This window comes from Oncorhynchus clarkii, chromosome 21 (genome assembly GCF_045791955.1).
Source record: "Oncorhynchus clarkii lewisi isolate Uvic-CL-2024 chromosome 21, UVic_Ocla_1.0, whole genome shotgun sequence".
Taxonomy (NCBI): Eukaryota; Metazoa; Chordata; class Actinopteri; order Salmoniformes; family Salmonidae; genus Oncorhynchus; species Oncorhynchus clarkii.
The window spans coordinates 36,581,262-36,598,538 of NC_092167.1; the positions used below are offsets into that span (position 1 = coordinate 36,581,262).

General features: G+C 39.9%; 2 protein-coding genes across 3 annotated transcripts in view; one reads left to right on the forward strand and one right to left on the reverse strand.

Moving 5' to 3' along the window:
- LOC139378979 (adhesion G protein-coupled receptor L3-like) overlaps window positions 1–7,500 on the reverse strand; it is a 300,766-nt gene extending 293,266 nt beyond the window's left edge. Inside the window, exon 1 of one of the 2 annotated variants that reach the window (XM_071121642.1) lies at window positions 6,909–7,500. The gene's annotated coding sequence lies outside the window, so the exon portion shown is untranslated. The remainder of the gene's footprint in view (window positions 1–6,908) is intronic. The other variant, XM_071121641.1, reaches the window with a different exon arrangement.
- An 8,358-nt stretch (window positions 7,501–15,858) lies between these two features.
- The window catches only part of LOC139378980 (multiple PDZ domain protein-like), a 72,277-nt gene continuing 70,858 nt past the window's right edge, over window positions 15,859–17,277 (forward strand). Inside the window, exon 1 of the mRNA XM_071121643.1 lies at window positions 15,859–16,030. The gene's annotated coding sequence lies outside the window, so the exon portion shown is untranslated. The remainder of the gene's footprint in view (window positions 16,031–17,277) is intronic.

A 17,277-nucleotide genomic window follows, 5' to 3' on the forward strand; every position in this document is an offset into this window, starting at 1 on the left:
GTGGCTGTTGTCGATGTGTTCCTGGTTCCAGCCCAGGTAGGGGCAAGGAGAGGGACGGAAGCTATACTGTTACACTGGCAATACTATTGTGCCTATAAGAACATCCAATAGTTAAAGGTATATGAAATACAAATGGTATAGTCTCATGTTAAAAGGAACCACCAACTTTCATATGTTCTCAGCAAGGAACTTAAACGTTAACTTTTTTACATGGCACATATTTTACATGGCACACATTTTTACATGGCACATATTACTTTCTTCTCCAACACTTTGTTTTTGCATTATTTAAACCAAATTGAACATGTTTCATTATTTGAGGCTAAATTGATATTATTGATGTATTATATTAAGTTAAAATAAGTGTTAATTCAGTATTGTTGTAATTGTCATTATTACAAATAAATCAAATTTTTAAATTTAAAAAAAAAATAATAATAAATAAATATAATAATAATAATTATAATAAATACATACATTTAAAAAAAAATTAACAAAAAACAAAATTGGCTGATTGATCGGTATCTGCTTTTTTGGTCATTCAATAAATCGGTATGGGTATCGGCGTTGAAAAATCATAATCGGTCGACCTTAACTGAAACTACAAAAAAATATATTCCATTGAATGAGCTACATCAGTTAACAATTTGAATGAACATTCTACATTACTATGGAAATTATTGCATCATTATACCAGGCAGCCACTGCGAGTGTACCCATAAGTTTACCAGTCAAATTGACAGGGTTAGAGGTTCCAAGCACATTTCCAGTCATTCTAGTTCTGTGTGTGCTGCTGCAGGGAGGAGGGGTGTTGCTTAGGCAACTGAAAACCTTGCTTGTTTCAGCAAGGAGCAACAAAGTTGCATCACATGGTTAAGATTCCATGTTACCGCAGAAACGGATTTCATTTTCATGACGTCTTCAACCATAACCATCGTTACACGGTACATTGTGCCAGCCCTAGACCCTACCCTCGTACCCTCTTCCCAACCGCATTTGGGGGCAAACTCAACAAAGAGATAGGCGCTGGAATGAATTTGATAATCCCTGTCATAAGGGAGAAGAATGGGGTCATTTGAGGATAATGGATGGGTTAGCGAATGAGAGGGATGGTGGGATGAATGTATGTCTTCTATCACACTCACATTGCCACACACTGCATCATTCTCCTCGGTCTGACAATAGAAAATAAAAAAATAAACACTACGTGACTCATAGGGCACCAAATGTGTCTGTCTGTCTGTGTGTGCTTGTGTTTTAAACCACTCAAAAACTCTTAAGAGCTCAAAACCTTTCCAGTTCCATCTTTTGTGCGGAGCCAAACGCTGATGCAGAAGCACTTAACTTGTACCACAATAACCCCTGTCATCTCACTACTCTGACCCTGCAATCGCCCGCCTTCGATATATAAAGCCACGGCTACGGGACTCAAATATGCCTTTTGTCACTTCCTGAAAGCAAACCTTGGCCTTAATGGCTCTTATGTTCTGTATCGTGTCCATGGTGTTTCCTCTAGGCCTTTTCTTTTAAAACACTCAAACACTTCGAGGTCATCCCTTTTTCCCGAGCTGCAGCATCAAGCATCCAATTGCACGACCCTATCTTTCAAACATGTCAATCGAGGAAGGATCCACCACAATGCTCTGGACACCTCAATACAGCCTCATTTTCTACCGGACTTTCCTTTTGTTGACAGTTTGTGAAAGCTTTTCACCCCAACCTTTCTGTCCGAGCTCTTTGTAGCCCAGGACACTGAAAGTGTTGAGCGAGACGTGCCTCAAAAGGACCTTTACTTTCCACGGCCATGGTTCTTTTCTTTTCTGACACTCTTTTCTTCTTCTGTCACATTCCTGCCACAGACTAGTCCTGGCAGACCGGCTTGTCTCACCTTAACAGCATGATCACTCCTGTCCTGGAGACCCCAGAGAGCCAAGGCCCTCACACTGGCAGCAGGGGCCTTTTTGGCCTACATGAGTGTGTGTGTGTTTTTTGTGTGTGTGTGTAAGAGAGTCAGGGCAGGTAGCCCGACTGTTGTTTCCTTGGCATCAGTCATTATACCTGGTTGTATGCAAGGATTTAGCCAAGCCTGGTTATTTGTACCCATAAAAGGACATGATTGATTGCCTGGCTACCCAAACTCCTTGCTTCAGCCAAACGCCACGGACGTTAGTTTCTTCTCCGCCACGAGTCTAGATCTGAATACCTCCGACGATTTCTAGAACACAAACATTCTAACCGTTCTCATTGGTCCCAGAAACCAGTGGGTTGGGCCAGAGCCAGGAAACACGTAGGTCAAACGGCGTTTCAAAAATGTGCCATTAGTTTCGATACTCTGATTGGTTCGAGATGATCCCATTGCTATTGACTTTGTTTTGTACAACACCCCTCATTTTGACATCACCACAAACAACTTCAACGATGGCAGTCTCAGACTAAAGTATGTAACAAACGATAGAGCAGCAGAAGAACTCATTGAGTTGTCAGGCAATATGATTGATGCTACGCTAGCATTTCTAAAGCCTTTATTCTAGGTAGAATCACAAATGTCTAACAATGCAACTGCCAGCTGCATATGGCAATCTGTAGGGATCCAAGGTCAATTTTGACAAGCCCAAGTCGTCAATCATACATTTACCCCCTCATGCCATCCAGCAACCCAAAAATCCATTCCAACACCAATTTTGGCAATGACCAAATTGGCTGAAAATTCCAAGCCGCATTTGGTGTGACCTAAGTGTTATTTTGGTTGGTCAGGGGAGCATTGAAAGGGAGGGGGGCAAAAAAGACAATTACCAGGTGCTGCTGGCTTCGCCTCTCTTCCTGTAATTGTTTTTCTGGCTTCTATAAAGAAACTAATTTCCCTCATTAAACACAATGTACATGGAGACAGAAGGCAGTCGGTGCAGAAGCCACAATGAACAAATGGCTTTTGATTGAAGAACAGATGATTGTACATGCAGGCGCCGAGATGAATATGAATTTCACCCCCGAAACCAGTTTGTACATGTACCTGAGCAATAAGACGCATATACTGTTACATGAGCCATGTCCCGCACCCAAACAGGCAAAGGAAAATAGATTGAGGTGATATTCCACAAGTTAGTGATCAAACCACTTCAACATTCCACACTCCCTCTTAATAGCTTCCCTTACTGTACCTCAAGCGGCAACGTTGTCTTAGGGCTGAATGTGATGTACAGGAAGTGCCCATTGATTTTGTTCAAAGACGACTCATATTCAGATAAATCACAACCTCTCATCCTAAAGCTATCAACTCATTTGAGCTCTGAAAATAATTAAGGCCTAGTCTGTCGCAAGAGGAAGATTAGAGTGAGACCGTGAAAGAGAGTGTGAGCACCGCAATTTACAGATATCTAAATACCCTAAATAGCCTAGTAGCCTCTAGCCTTTGTAGGCTATTCAAATCGATACAAGGCCAGTACTTTTTTCAACTCCAGCCAAAGCCTTAATTTACAACAGAGGAGCTATTAAGTCATATCCTATACAGTTAAATCGATGAAGAGAATTGAAGAGCTCATGTCTCGAGTCATACTGTAACGGCAAATGTGATTCCACCTGCTGCGTATTAACGTTCAAAATGAAAGAACAAATCACATTAATCAAATAGACTTCAGGAAAACGCAAATACACTCACTGAGAACTAAGACAGTGCATTTGGAAAAAAGGAAAGAAAGGAAAACGGCAAAAACAGCACACAAAATGAGATTGCTTCGGAGGACGGAACGCAATGGCAGCCCATATGGAAGTAGTCAGGATTGGTTTTGGAGAAACCTAAGTTCACCAAATTAACCCATATCATTATAAATTGACGCCATTAGCGGGAATGTGAGGCAGCGAATAGGAGGGGAGGGCTTACATCATGAGAGTGATATAAAAACAGAGGCTCTGTCCAGAGAGACAATGCAGAATAAAATACCTCCAAGTTGAGCTGGCAAGAGCCGTTCCAACCTATACACACACACCATCCGGGTTAAGAGAGATAACCAGTTATTGCGTAGTTGTTAGAGAAACGTCTCAGTAAAACCAGCTTTGTCAAGACCACAAAACGACAGACAATAAAGACGAGGGAAACAGGCATCCTGAGGGGTAAACCATTCATAAAAAGGTACTATAACCCTTTATAATGCTTCACAAACCATTTATAAGTAAATATCACACTAAACAGTAAAAGGGTATTTAGAATAAGTACTGGTTATGTCATCACACCTTAATTGTATGACTTTGATTACAAAGCATATAGGCTTCGAAGGTTTTATGAAGGCTTTGTTAAACCTTTGTTGTTCGATCAACATCATTGCGGGACCTTGTCAGCTGCATATCCTGTATACAACAGCTGCTCACTAAAACATTAGGCTCTCAGTAGGTATCTCTCTGCCTGGCTTGTAAACATGGGTGGGACCACCTGGCTAGAATTAAACATTGACAACCATCCATCGCACCGTTGATTCAAATAACTGGTTATTAAACCCAAATAAATAATTACTTCCAAATTGGATAATTATAGGCCTAGATTGATCAAATCAATGTGTTTGAGCTAACTGCCCCAAAACGCTTCCTTTCCTTAATTTATATGTACCAGTTTGATTGAATTACAGCCCAGAACAAATAGATAAAGTTTGGTTTAGTGAAAAACCATCTACTAAGCCTTAGAACACCTAAAGCAGTAATGACCATAGGGAACCACTGTTTTCACACAGGTAAAGGCTCCCGAGTGGCGCAGTGGTCTAAGGCACTGCATCTCCATGCTAGAAGTCTCACTAGACCTTGGTTCGATCCCAGGCTGTATCACAACTAGCTGTGATTGTGAGTCTCATAGGACAGCGCACAATTGGCCCAGTGTCACTTGGCCGGGGTAGCCCGTTATTGTAAAATAAGAATTTGTTCTTAACTGACCTGCCAGTTTAAATAAAGAATCGAAGTACTGGGGAGCTGTGTGACTCCCTAAGTTCCTTTTTTTGGGCAATAAAAGGCTGTTTACAGACAGAGCAACTGATGCTACTGACAGGATTATCAATTTTCCAGACATGTTGACTTTACTGCATAAGCGGTTGGCTAAAATGAATTAGGCCAGACATCCAGAATGCACTGCAATGGGGCGGCGCCACAACAAGAGGTAAATCAAGGTCAGCATCTCTCAATATAGTCAAAAGTAAAAATCCGTCAGACATACCACCGTTGGGACACTTTGTCCACAGCTGTGGAGCAAATATTATGAAGAACGACGTGGCATTGGATAAGCAAAGACAAGATACATTGAAAGTAAACTACAGGTTGACATCCAATTAAGACAGAAAGCTTCAACTGTCCTCTCGTTATTCCTCTTGGGAGGAGAATGTCAAGGTCTTCACCGTCTGAGGTAGATAGATGGCTGTGTTAGTTTTGTTGTGGGCATGTTTACCGTACAACCCACCACATTGACGATATTGCTGTAATCACGTGTCACCGCCTTGAGAGCACTTCACAGATGATGAGACAAGAATCAGCGACAAATAGAGTGCGCGCCAGTAGACCTAGCCCTGGGTAGAATGTCTGGGAAATAGCGCACAAACAATCTAAGGTATCTGATGGGACGGATTCAAAATAAATGAATGTTACCGACAAAATGACAAAATATATTGAAACGAGACCAAAAGGACAACTAAGATCACTGCTGTGGAGGGTTAAGAAAAGTTCTGATCAAAATGTTAGCCTAGCTACCGCTGCCGGTTTAGATTTAATATGCACGAATCAAAGCTTATCTACAGTGTTTGTCCAACCCCACAATTTCCAGATAAGAGCCTATAGAAGCCTGTAAGCTTCATGGTAGTAAGGTAGAGGTAGGCAGAGGTGTTCAGAGCGGTTGTTGATAGGCCTACCTCAGGAATCACAATGTAAAATCCATCACTACATGAGTTGAAATACATTTCTATAACATTTTGCAACACAACACATAACCTGTGCTCTTTGTGCAAGTGATGTTTGAGAAATAAATCAAAATCAGCCCAACATGCATTCTTTGGAATGAGATGATCAACATAAATGTAACCAATTCTGGTTGCTCATAAGCCTACAGTTCATTTCTGGTGAGATGCAGAGGTGCCCCCCCCACTGCTCTGTTACTGCGTCAGTTGTTCCCCTTTAACTTGCATGGTGGCACTAAAAATGGTCAGAATTCCAAAAGCGGGAAATTTGCATATAAACTACATCCATTTTCCGTTTTCCCTTGAACATCTTATTGTATACAACCCCTGTTTCAAGCAGACATGGCATGTACGGGACTACCTGAACGGTTTTGCAGTATCCAACACAAACTTAATTCATTGCAATTCATTCATCATCCAACTTCACATTGCGCAAAAGCAATGTTAAAAATCGGTGCACATCCTTTCAAGATGCTCTGAAAGAAAGGTAGTGAATGAAGAAACGCACCTTGCACGAGCATAGTTCCAACCATTCCCTTCACAATAAACCATGATGCACCAAACTATTTGAAAATGTACGCATCGGTTCTGGTGTTTGGCTCGAGCAGCACGGACGCGCTCATTGAAAAATGCCTATTGTCTTTAATTAAGTGACGCTCGTTAATCACCGCAACTGACACCAGAAAGTATCGATATCTTGACAAAGCAATTCATTGCAAACTGCATAGCCAATAAATAATGCCGACAAGTTTATTTAAAAATCAAAGTCCAGCATCATTTTTTTTTGGGGGGGGGGGGGGGGGGGGGGGGGGCAGCCTAGCATATAACATCACTATCCTACACATTGCATTGAACACTCAGCGTTGTCGCAAATATTGGATATAGGAGAAACTGCAGGTAGCCTAATTGAAGTGCATATGCGCATCAAAATATAGACGCAGATGAAGCTAAAATCATATTGTCTACATTTTAGCAGAGTATTCTTACCGTGTTTTAGAAGATGATACTGGTGAAACGATTATACCCTTCAAGTAGTCATCCCATTGAAAGTGTAAGTGATAAAATTGCTCACACAATATTGTCTTTCCCCAATGGATAGGCTATCGTACTTGCGCACTGAGAACCATGCAGATTTCAATCTACTCAGATGATCGAGGGAAAAGAACGCGATTCCCAACAATTATTTCGAATAACTCCGTTAAGGCTATAGCCCATTCTTTCACGAGTCCGGTAAGTTAATAGAAGAGCTGGAAATGTCTGTAGTATGATCCGTGTAGCCTATAGGCTACTGATGATATTGCGGGAGAAAGCCTACACAAGGAGCCCGTTCTATCTAGATGTCAATCCCTCAACATTGACACACGTCCTCTTTTGTGCAGTAGCTAGGCTACATCATGTCCTAAAGAAAAAGCTCAAAGGCGTAACATGTTATACCAACAAAACTAAAAAAAGAGTATCCAAAATAATGTATTTAGCCTCTTGTTAGGAAAAGGTCCACGGCAAAGAACTCGAGAAATTGTTTCCAAAACTGAGCTCTCGGCGCATGACAAACCAAATTCGGAGCACTGCCTGAGAGAAATGCGGTCTTGACTCGACTCAAGGTAGAATGCGAGAACGGCGAGAGGCAAAACTCGGATCTGGATTGACGCTCACAACATATACTCGGGCTCCACCTAGCAGCAAAGATGGGATAAAAATGCAACCAACTACCTACGCGGCCTCTACCTGTATAGTGCTTAAATTACTCATGTCAAAGTCATATTACATTTTGTCAGGAAAATATTTATGTGTAACAGACGGCCTTACCAGACTAAGTGCGCCCTAAAACTGCTTGGTAAGGCTGTGGAAACGAGGCAATTGTCAACTGCTAGCAACACCGCTGGCCTCTACTGATCGGTATAAGCCTGTACAATTCTTAGTTTGCACCATTATAAAGCTGTAGGCTAATACACCGTTTTAAGATTGCTTGAAATTGTGTGACTGTGAATGTTTTCAATCTAGAAAATGTAAAGATTCAGATGATGAATTGTTTCCAAATCAATCACCAATAGCACTCTTTCGTTTACACACAAATGTTTGAATATCAATGATGTGTAGACTTTAATAGTGACGCACATTCATATTAAGTATACTGGTACACCTTGAACTAGTGCAGAGAGTGGTACATTTTTCAACGGGGCTTGCATTTGAAAAGATGAATCGTTATCTTGAGCCGGCACTGCTTGCCATGCACCCCAGATGGAAATGGTTTCTGCAGTTAGTGCGCTGACCAAAACTGGATGTCATTACTGTACAGATGTAGGATCTTAATTTGATCACTCTTTTGTTGCTGGAAATATAATGTTCCTGCACAGCAGAAAATGCTAACTTGTAGTTTATTCAAGGCTTAAAAAGTTTGTAATTTCCACTTTAAAATGTCATTGGATTTGCCCTAAGGAAAAAAGGTATCAGCCCTTACAAAACAAATGTACACTAGCCTATTTATAATCCACATAATAATTCACATTTCTTGTTGCTGCAGAATTATTTTCCTGCTGTAGTAGTCTGGCTCAAACTAAGAGCCTACATCTGTACCAGTGTTTGAAAACCCTGGTTGCTAGCTTCTGTGTGGCTATACGCTCCCCTAAAGTATTTATTTGGACAGCGAAGCTAAAACTTTTAATTTGGCTCTCTACTCCAGCATTTTTTATTTGAGATCAAATGTTTCATATAAGGTGACAGTAAAGAATGTAACCTTTTATTTGAGGGTATTTTCATACATTTGTCTACCCTTTTAGAAATGAATGCACTCTATGTATCTAGTCCCCGATTTGAATACGTTTTCTTTTTCTTCTAATTATTCAGACAAATTCACTTATAGTGTAATAAAGTAGTCAAAAGTGTAGTATTTGGTCCCATATTCCTAGCACGCAATGACATCAAGCTTGTGGCTCTGCAAACTTGTTGGATGCATTTGCAATTTGTTTCGGAATATGTTTTCCCAATAGGAACTGAAAGATGAATAATTGATTGTGTCATTTTAGAGTCACTTTTATTGTAAATAAGAATAGAAGATGTTTCTGGATCAGATCTGAACACTTCTACAATGTGGATGCTACCATGATTATGGATAATCATAAATGAATTATGAATAATGATGAGTGAGAAAATTACAGAGGGACAAAGATCATACCCCCCCCAAAAAAATGCTAACCTCCCCTGTTATTGGTAATAGGGGAGCATGTTTTAGGGGGCATGATCTTTGTGCATCTGTAATTTTCTAACTCGTCATTATTCACGATTCATTCATGATTATCCGTTTCCGAAACACAACCAAAACAAACTGCAAATGCATCCAAGATGTTTGTAGAGTCACAAGCTTGATGTAGTCATTGTGTGCTAGGAATATGGGAACAAATACTAAACTTTTGACCAAACTGAATGCACTATTAGTGAATTTGTCCTAATACTTATGACACCTTCATATGGGGGGGATTAGAACATAAAGCACATTCATTTATAAACAGTAAAACAGATGTGTATGAAAATACCCTCAAATAAATGGTGACATGCTGTACTGTCCCCTCATGTGAAACATATGATCTCAAGTTTAAAAAACGCTTGAGTATAGAGCCAAATTAAAAGTTTTAGCTTCACTGTCCAAATAAATATGTGTAAGAGTGTATATAGCCTATAGCTGTAATATACTGCTGCCATCTTGACTGCGTTAGACAATACATGAAAACTGCCTGCAAAATAACATTTTCCACAAACAATCATGTGAATGTCATACCACTCACTTATGGAAATGTCGCCACATCTGAGATCTTGTACCATCGCACATTTCAGAGACACAGATGAGACCGAGACAGTTTAATAGTATAGGTCTCTATGTACAACAACACAGCACATAAGGCTACGTCCCAAATGGAATCATATTCTCTATAGTACACTACTTTGCAACAGAGGCCTATGGGCCCTGGTCAAATGTTGTGCAGTAAATAGAGAATAGGGTGCCAATTGCAGGAGAAGGAGAGATTGAGAGAGACAGAGAGGCGTGCGTCCTGTTGCTGCATCATGTTACTAACTCAGGCCTCCAGCCTTACCACTGGGCACAGATGTCAATTCAACATCTATTCCATGTTTGTTTCAACCTAATTGAATTGAAATGAAGTGGAAACTACGTTGATTCAACCAGTGTATGCCCTATGTGGTATGGGGATTATGGAGCTGTAGTGACTAGATTTAGAATAGTGAGCTTCATTGAGTGGAGGATACCATTATTGAGTCATTTGTGAATAGACAAGGGCACATTTAAACGTATTATTACTTGTAAACACGACCATTGAGTTACTGGACAATGTATAATTGCGTGTGTGTTCCTGCCAAATACAGCTGCCAACAGTGGGGTTTACCAACACAGACAGTTAAGCACCTGAGACTATCATAAATGAACATCATAAAGTGATACATAGCACCATAAAAGCTCAATGCACAAACTTAACATGCCACTGCGAAACTATGCCAAATATAAAGCTATTTAGGAAAATTAAGCCTTATGGGGAGATGAAGGAAACCCAATAAAGTAGGACACAATCTCATTATGCTTCCAAGCAATTTCGTCTTGAGTGTTGACTCTTTAATGGTACTGAATGCTTAAAGTGCTGAAACAACTGGAAGCTTAGTTCTCTACTTATTGTGGTAAAATGTGTGAATGTGCAGTTGTTTTTGTATTCTTTATAGAGGGTTGTTTTCTATTTTTAACATCAGTATAGAGATAATGAACCTAGTTTATACTACAGGGTCATAACTGTTAGGCCTTTGAGCCACTATGTCGGGTTACTCCTTTCTTACTAATTGATTGTAGTCTTTGAAGTAAGCGCAATTGAATATTATGTTTTCATGTTTGCTTTAGGACTACTTTCTTATGGCCTGAGGTAGTGCATATAAAAGTTCTGTTGACATTTGGAAGGCATACTGACAGTTACTCTATACTGTTAACCAACATTGGGCGGCAGGGTAGCCTAGTGGTTAGAGCGTTGGACTAGTAACCCAAAAGGTTGCAAGTTCAAATCTGTCGTTCTGCCCCTGAACAGGCAGTTAACCCACTGTTCCTACGCCATCGTTGAAAATAAGAATTTGTTCTTAACTGACTTGCCAAGTTAAATAAAGGTAAATATTTTGTGAGCAATCTTTCGAATAATGAGGACATGTAAACAGTTTAATCGCCGTTCCAGTGGTGTATTTAATCTGCACATGTGCCAGCACCAGGTAGCGCATCCTTACCTCTAATGCGCAAGTGAAGTGAGTTTGGGAAAAACTTAAAGTATGCATCTTGTAAATAGTTTTCACATACGTTATATGTCCAAACTCAGAATCAAATAGTATTTGCAAAAAATAACATGGCCACTGTGTTAAAACGTTTATTTTGATTGGCTATTTCCTGCATTTTTACATAAATTCTATCAGTTGCCTGATTTCAGATGTGTCCATGTAAACAGGATTATTTGGGAAATCGTTCATCTTGCAATGCATGTAAACGTTTTAAACAAGCTATTATATTAACATAACCGTGCTCACTGGTTTGGACAGGAACCCGTGAGAAAGACCGAGGAGTACCAATCGGTTAAAACAAAGCACAGCCCCCTCTGTTGTCAGCCAAACTAGACAGCCATAGTTTGCGCCTTAATCACAGCAATAGTGTCACGATTCGAACATACCAACAGTGTCATTGCATTTGGGACACCAGAATTACATTCATTTCCAATGAAACGCTGCGTTTGTCTTGCAGCATTGATTGCTGTGCAGAGGCAATTGCAGTGTCTTCGGTTTGGTACATATGTTGGATTTATCGAATGTATGGTCAAACTGTATGCATAGAAGGCTTGACAGAAATGGTAGCAGAATGTGAATATTGAACTTTGGTTGCATACATATTCAGATGAATATGCATACTATTTTGCGCAATGACACTATTGGTGTGTTCGAAGCATCATTGCGCAAAATAGTACGCATCATCATCAAGATATGTGTGCAACAAAAATTCAACATTCACCTTCTGCTACCATTTCTGTTAAACCGTCTACGCATACAGTTTCACGGATAGGATGAATAGATCCATAGTATGCACCACACAGGACGCACTGCAAGACAATGGCAAGGCAATGCTGCAAGGCAACCCCAGCGTTCCATTGGAAATGAATGTACTTCTGGTGTACCAAAAATACAATGTTGCTGTAGTTGTGATCAAGGCGTAGGTCTACCCCGGTCTATTGTATTTTTTTATGCATAGTTATTGCATTGTAGGCTATATATTTGGTAATTGAGATTATATTACTTGAACAATGTGAATCGTGATATCATGACCATATGGAAGACTAATCATTGATTATTGGTCTAAAATGGTAAGGGTGTTGAGGGTTTCCCATCCTGTCTAAAACCTGTCATTCCTCTTCCAGATAGGGTACGTTTGTCATACTGGCATTCTATCAGGTGTGATTGAGGCCTGTGTTATTCAGAGCTCTGTTTTGAGTTGTCGATTGTTTTTCAGTTATCTGAGTATCAAATGTTATTTGTCACATGCGGTGAATACAACAGATGTCGACCTTACCATGAAATGCTTAATTACAAGCCCTTAACCAACAATACAGTTTTAAGAAAAATAAAGTTTAAGAAAATATTTACTAAATAATGTTAAAAAAAATATATGTATGTTTATATGTTTCCTGTCAATAGTTTGCATCATGCTTGTTATTTTTGTTGGAAATATGTGTTACAGAAGTTTGCCACATTTTAGCTTCTCCACTAATAAAAGCCCTTACTCCGGGCATTGCAACGGGAACATCATGTCTGCCTCCTCACTGCACCATCCATTGTTACGGCCTCCCTAACACCAAAAGACTAACATAACACTATGTGGACAGATCAATTTACGCCTTTGTTCTCAGTGAGTCAGAATTTCATAATCAATTTGAAATGTAGTGTTTCACTTGAAATGGCATGCCCTTGTTTAAAACTGTAAATTCAATGAATGTCGGAAGTAGATATAACATTGTTGATTATCAAATAAGCCATAAATATTGACAGTGATATTTCAGTCTTTTAAATATATTCAACAAATTTGTTCACATTTGCCATCAAAACAACATAGTTATTTGTCACGCCTGCTTCCACTCTCCCTCCCTGGCGCTCGTGGGCGCCAGGCTACCCAGCATTACGCACTCCTGCCACCATCATTACACACACCTGCTTCCCTCGTCACGTGCATCAGCGATTCATTGCACTCACCTGGACTCAATCACTTGTGTTATGTCCTTCCCTATATCTGTCTGTTCCCCAGCTATGTTCCCCACTTCAGCATTAATTGTCATACGTCTTTGTATTGCCTGGTTTTGACGCGGTTCCTGTCCTGTTCCATGTCTGTGCAAAATTAAATGTTCAACTCTCTGTACCTCCTTCTCATCATCAGCGTCAACAACAAATAATACAACATTTAAAAAATACTGGACTGGAATGAGTGTTCAGCAAGGGTCATCGATGAGCAACATCGCTACAAGAGTTACACATACAATACAGTCCCACTTTAAATAAACAACTGGTAGACTTTATAGAGCTTCTTTTTTTGCCAAACCGTTTTGCCACCCTTATGATACAGTTTCTCCATATTCTGTTAAGTCCTGATCTGTTTCATCTGTCTTTGTGATTGTCTCCACCTTCCTCCAGGTGTTGCCCATCTTCCCCATTATCCCCTGTGTATTTATAACTGCGTTCTCTGTTTCCAGTTCGTCTTGTTTGTCAAGTCAACCAGCGTTTTTGTATCAGCTCCTGGTTTTCCACAGTCTCTCTTTTCTCGTCCTCCTGATTTTGACCCTTGCCTGTCTTGACTCTTGACCACTTTGCCTGCCCCTGAGCCTGCCTGTCATCCTGTACCTTTGCCCCACCTCTGGATTACCGACCTCTGCCTGACCTGACCCTGCCTGCCGTCCTATACCTTTGCCCCTGTTGCTGTAATAAACATTGTTACTTCGACACAGTCTGCATCTGGGTCTTACCTTTATCCTATGTGAATTGAGATAATGTCGGACACTTTTTTGCTAAATAGCTCTGAAGACAAAACCCATTTCCAATCCATTTTGCTCTGAAAACAGGACGTTCTTGTTCAGTCATGCATTTCCCGATTCCTAGACAGTTTAATGTATCAACCAATAGGAGGCCAAGACGAAAGTGGGGGAATCATTGGATGAGCTGGCAGATTTGACAAGAGACAGTTCCCATTCTAGCCCAATATGTGAGATGATGGCAGTTATTTCCTCAGCAATTAGATAGGATTTCTGAAATAATAATGGCTATTATGTGCCATGATGATATAGACACAAATTAACCAAGCTGCATTAGACAATGCCAATGATGTAGATACCAATGTCAAGGTGTGCACATTCTGCACTGCGACAAGATAGTGTTAGCCCACTGAGCTAAAGCCTAGGCATTACCTCAGGGAGCTAACACACGTTTTCAGGTCTCAAGCAAGTAACCACCTCAAATTCAACCACGCTATCTACATAGTTGAGCTGCTGCCCTGATCAGTGGAACAATAGTACACAAATGCCTCCCCTATTCATAAAACATACATACAAGTGTTTAATTATGTTGCTAGCCTACATTTCAATGAGTGGGAATGCATGATACTAGTTCAAATTCAAGTTGTATTAATACCCACATAGATGGATGAATTAACAAATGAATGAATTAACAAATCGATAGATGAATGAATGAACAATCTTCATGTTCCCACAAGGAAACCAAAATTTAACAGGCAAAAAGGGACTGTGTTCCCACAGGCATTTGATACATTTAACTTTGAGTAACACCTCTCTCTCTCTCATATCAACATTTTATAAGCTTGGCACATCTGGGTCTGAAATGGAGCACATTATTCTATAAACAGGACACAGACAGAAGATCTAAACAGCACGCCGTGTCCTTTCCAAGGTGTCTGCTGAGCAGAAATGCTTTAGTTTTTTCACATTGCGATCACATAATGCCCCTACATTTGCATGCTCACCTGCACTTGGCCAATGCATGTCGTTTGTACTTTGGCCGCACGTCCCTGGAATTGGAATTTGCGTGTGTGTCTGTGTGTGTGTGAGAGAGAGAGCAAGAAACGGAGAGACAATAGTGCCGGAAGAGCACTAGCAAATGCAGCATTGGCTCTAGATGCAGCTATACGTTGAATGATTTGAGATAATGGTAAATACCAACGGTAAACATTACGTTTTAGTACTATACAATCATTAGTGTCTATAATTAAAGGGCTCTTGTCTTTATTGATAGGCATATGTACTGAAGTTTATTTGGAAACTATTCTGCACCAAGTTGAATAAGTTTCAGTACCCCTACTTTGCCAGTAATCAGAATAGCAGAGGAGATCAGCACTTCACAATGTGAAGAACAAACAGAAAGATAAAGAGCTGTTATCTATGTTTTGAAAAATGGATAAAAGTGGAGACCCTGTTTTAACATTCCTGCCAGTGACTATTTCTTCAAGCATTGATGTTACCTGCAACATTATGAAAGCCTGTGTTCAGTTGCATTGCATTGCATACCCCCCAATATATCCATTATAATATTTATGCATGGGATTTTTTTTACATTTATTTGATTTACCTAGGCAAGTCAGTTAAGAACAAATTCTTATTTACAATGACGGCCTACCCCGGCCAAACCCTAACTGAGCACGAGCCCATGCAATTGCAGACATGCCTGTTGCAATACCCCAACAATACACAATCGCGTCTTTCTGATTGTAACCTAATGTAGCAGGCGTAAAATAAACTAGTCTGAGTGCAATACATAAGATTACCTGTAGTACATTACAGCAGGCTGCACTTCAGTCCTAGTTGGCACAGTATCCACCAAGCGGCGCTTGTGATCTCCCAATAAACCTCGGCCATCTCTACCATAGACTGTCTCAAGCTCAACTCTCCGTGCCGCTATTACTGCAAATGTATGTAGAAGATCGAGTTACAAGTACGCCCCATCTTTAAACTCTTGTCTATGCGCAGTTAGCCGAAGGACAACGGGACAGGCAATATACGTCCTATGCCAGCCGTCAGACAAGGGTCAACGCCTATGTAAGTTTCCTTCGTCTCTAAAACACGAATTCCAATTAATTTGACTAGATAAAAGTTAATAGGCTAATTGTTTTGGACACAAATCTAAAACTGAATTCCTAGTTCGGATTTGTGAGCAACATGTTGCTATTGTTAAAAGGCTACATTCTCAGCGGCTGGCTCAGTAATTGTTTCGACGGTATCTGTATTATTTTACACAGCCTATGATATTATACGTGTATAGCTTTGTGAGAATGTTTCAAGCACTTTGGGTGGTTTCGATCGTTGTCACAACATTATCCAACTTTTCTGTTTTATCTGATAACGTCGGAAACCTGTTGATTCAGTGTCCCGAAGATGAGATGGAGAAGAAGGAGGAGTTGAGAAAAGCGGATTGTGTTCCTTGCCTTCTCAGTAGCCGAGACTAGCTTCAAAATAATACAATTTAAATTCATAAACAGACACGTATACAAACAAATTTAAGTTAGAAAAAATATGACTTGAGTGAGCGAAGAACGAAACCTATGCTATAGCGAGTTTATGATTATGAATATGGGCTATGGCTTGCAAAACATACATCGAGAAACCGTTATCCATTCGCGCGTCTCGGCTAGGGCTATGCTATTTGTTTGTCCAAACCTTGTGAAAGGCCCTTCATGAAACTTGAAGTTGTTTTCATTTTGGTTTCAAATTCGTTTTTATATTGGGAGACAAAAAATGCTATTGTCTGTAAAAAAGAAAAAAGTGTATTGACATTTCCTGTTGTGAAGCCTACTGATGATTACATTCGAAAATGGCTATTCAGCATTTACACCTGCACCTAACGTTAATTATTAGGCTAATATGAGATTTAAACAAATTAAATAAGGTGCCAACAAAAAATTAAGATCATCCCTCATACCGCTTCTTATTGATAATGGATGAATGCAATTAAAGGGGAAAAATGTCCTTGCATAGCCTATGGCTGGAGTGGGTATGACTAGGTTACAACTACAGAGCATTTGGTGAGACGATTTACTGTAGGTCATGAATATGCTATATTCATCTTCCAGGATTTGTACATTATTGTATCTTGATGTATAAAAAGTGTCCCAATATAAAATGAAACATCTGTCAGAACATTGACTTAATCTCCATCACTAAATCTTTCAGTTTTAAAAGTTATCATTCTTGTGCTTGGTATGGTAACACAAATAATTTATTCCTGAATGTGTTAATGAATACTTGATTTACAGTAACTGAGAAGTGATATATGGCTATTGGTTAGG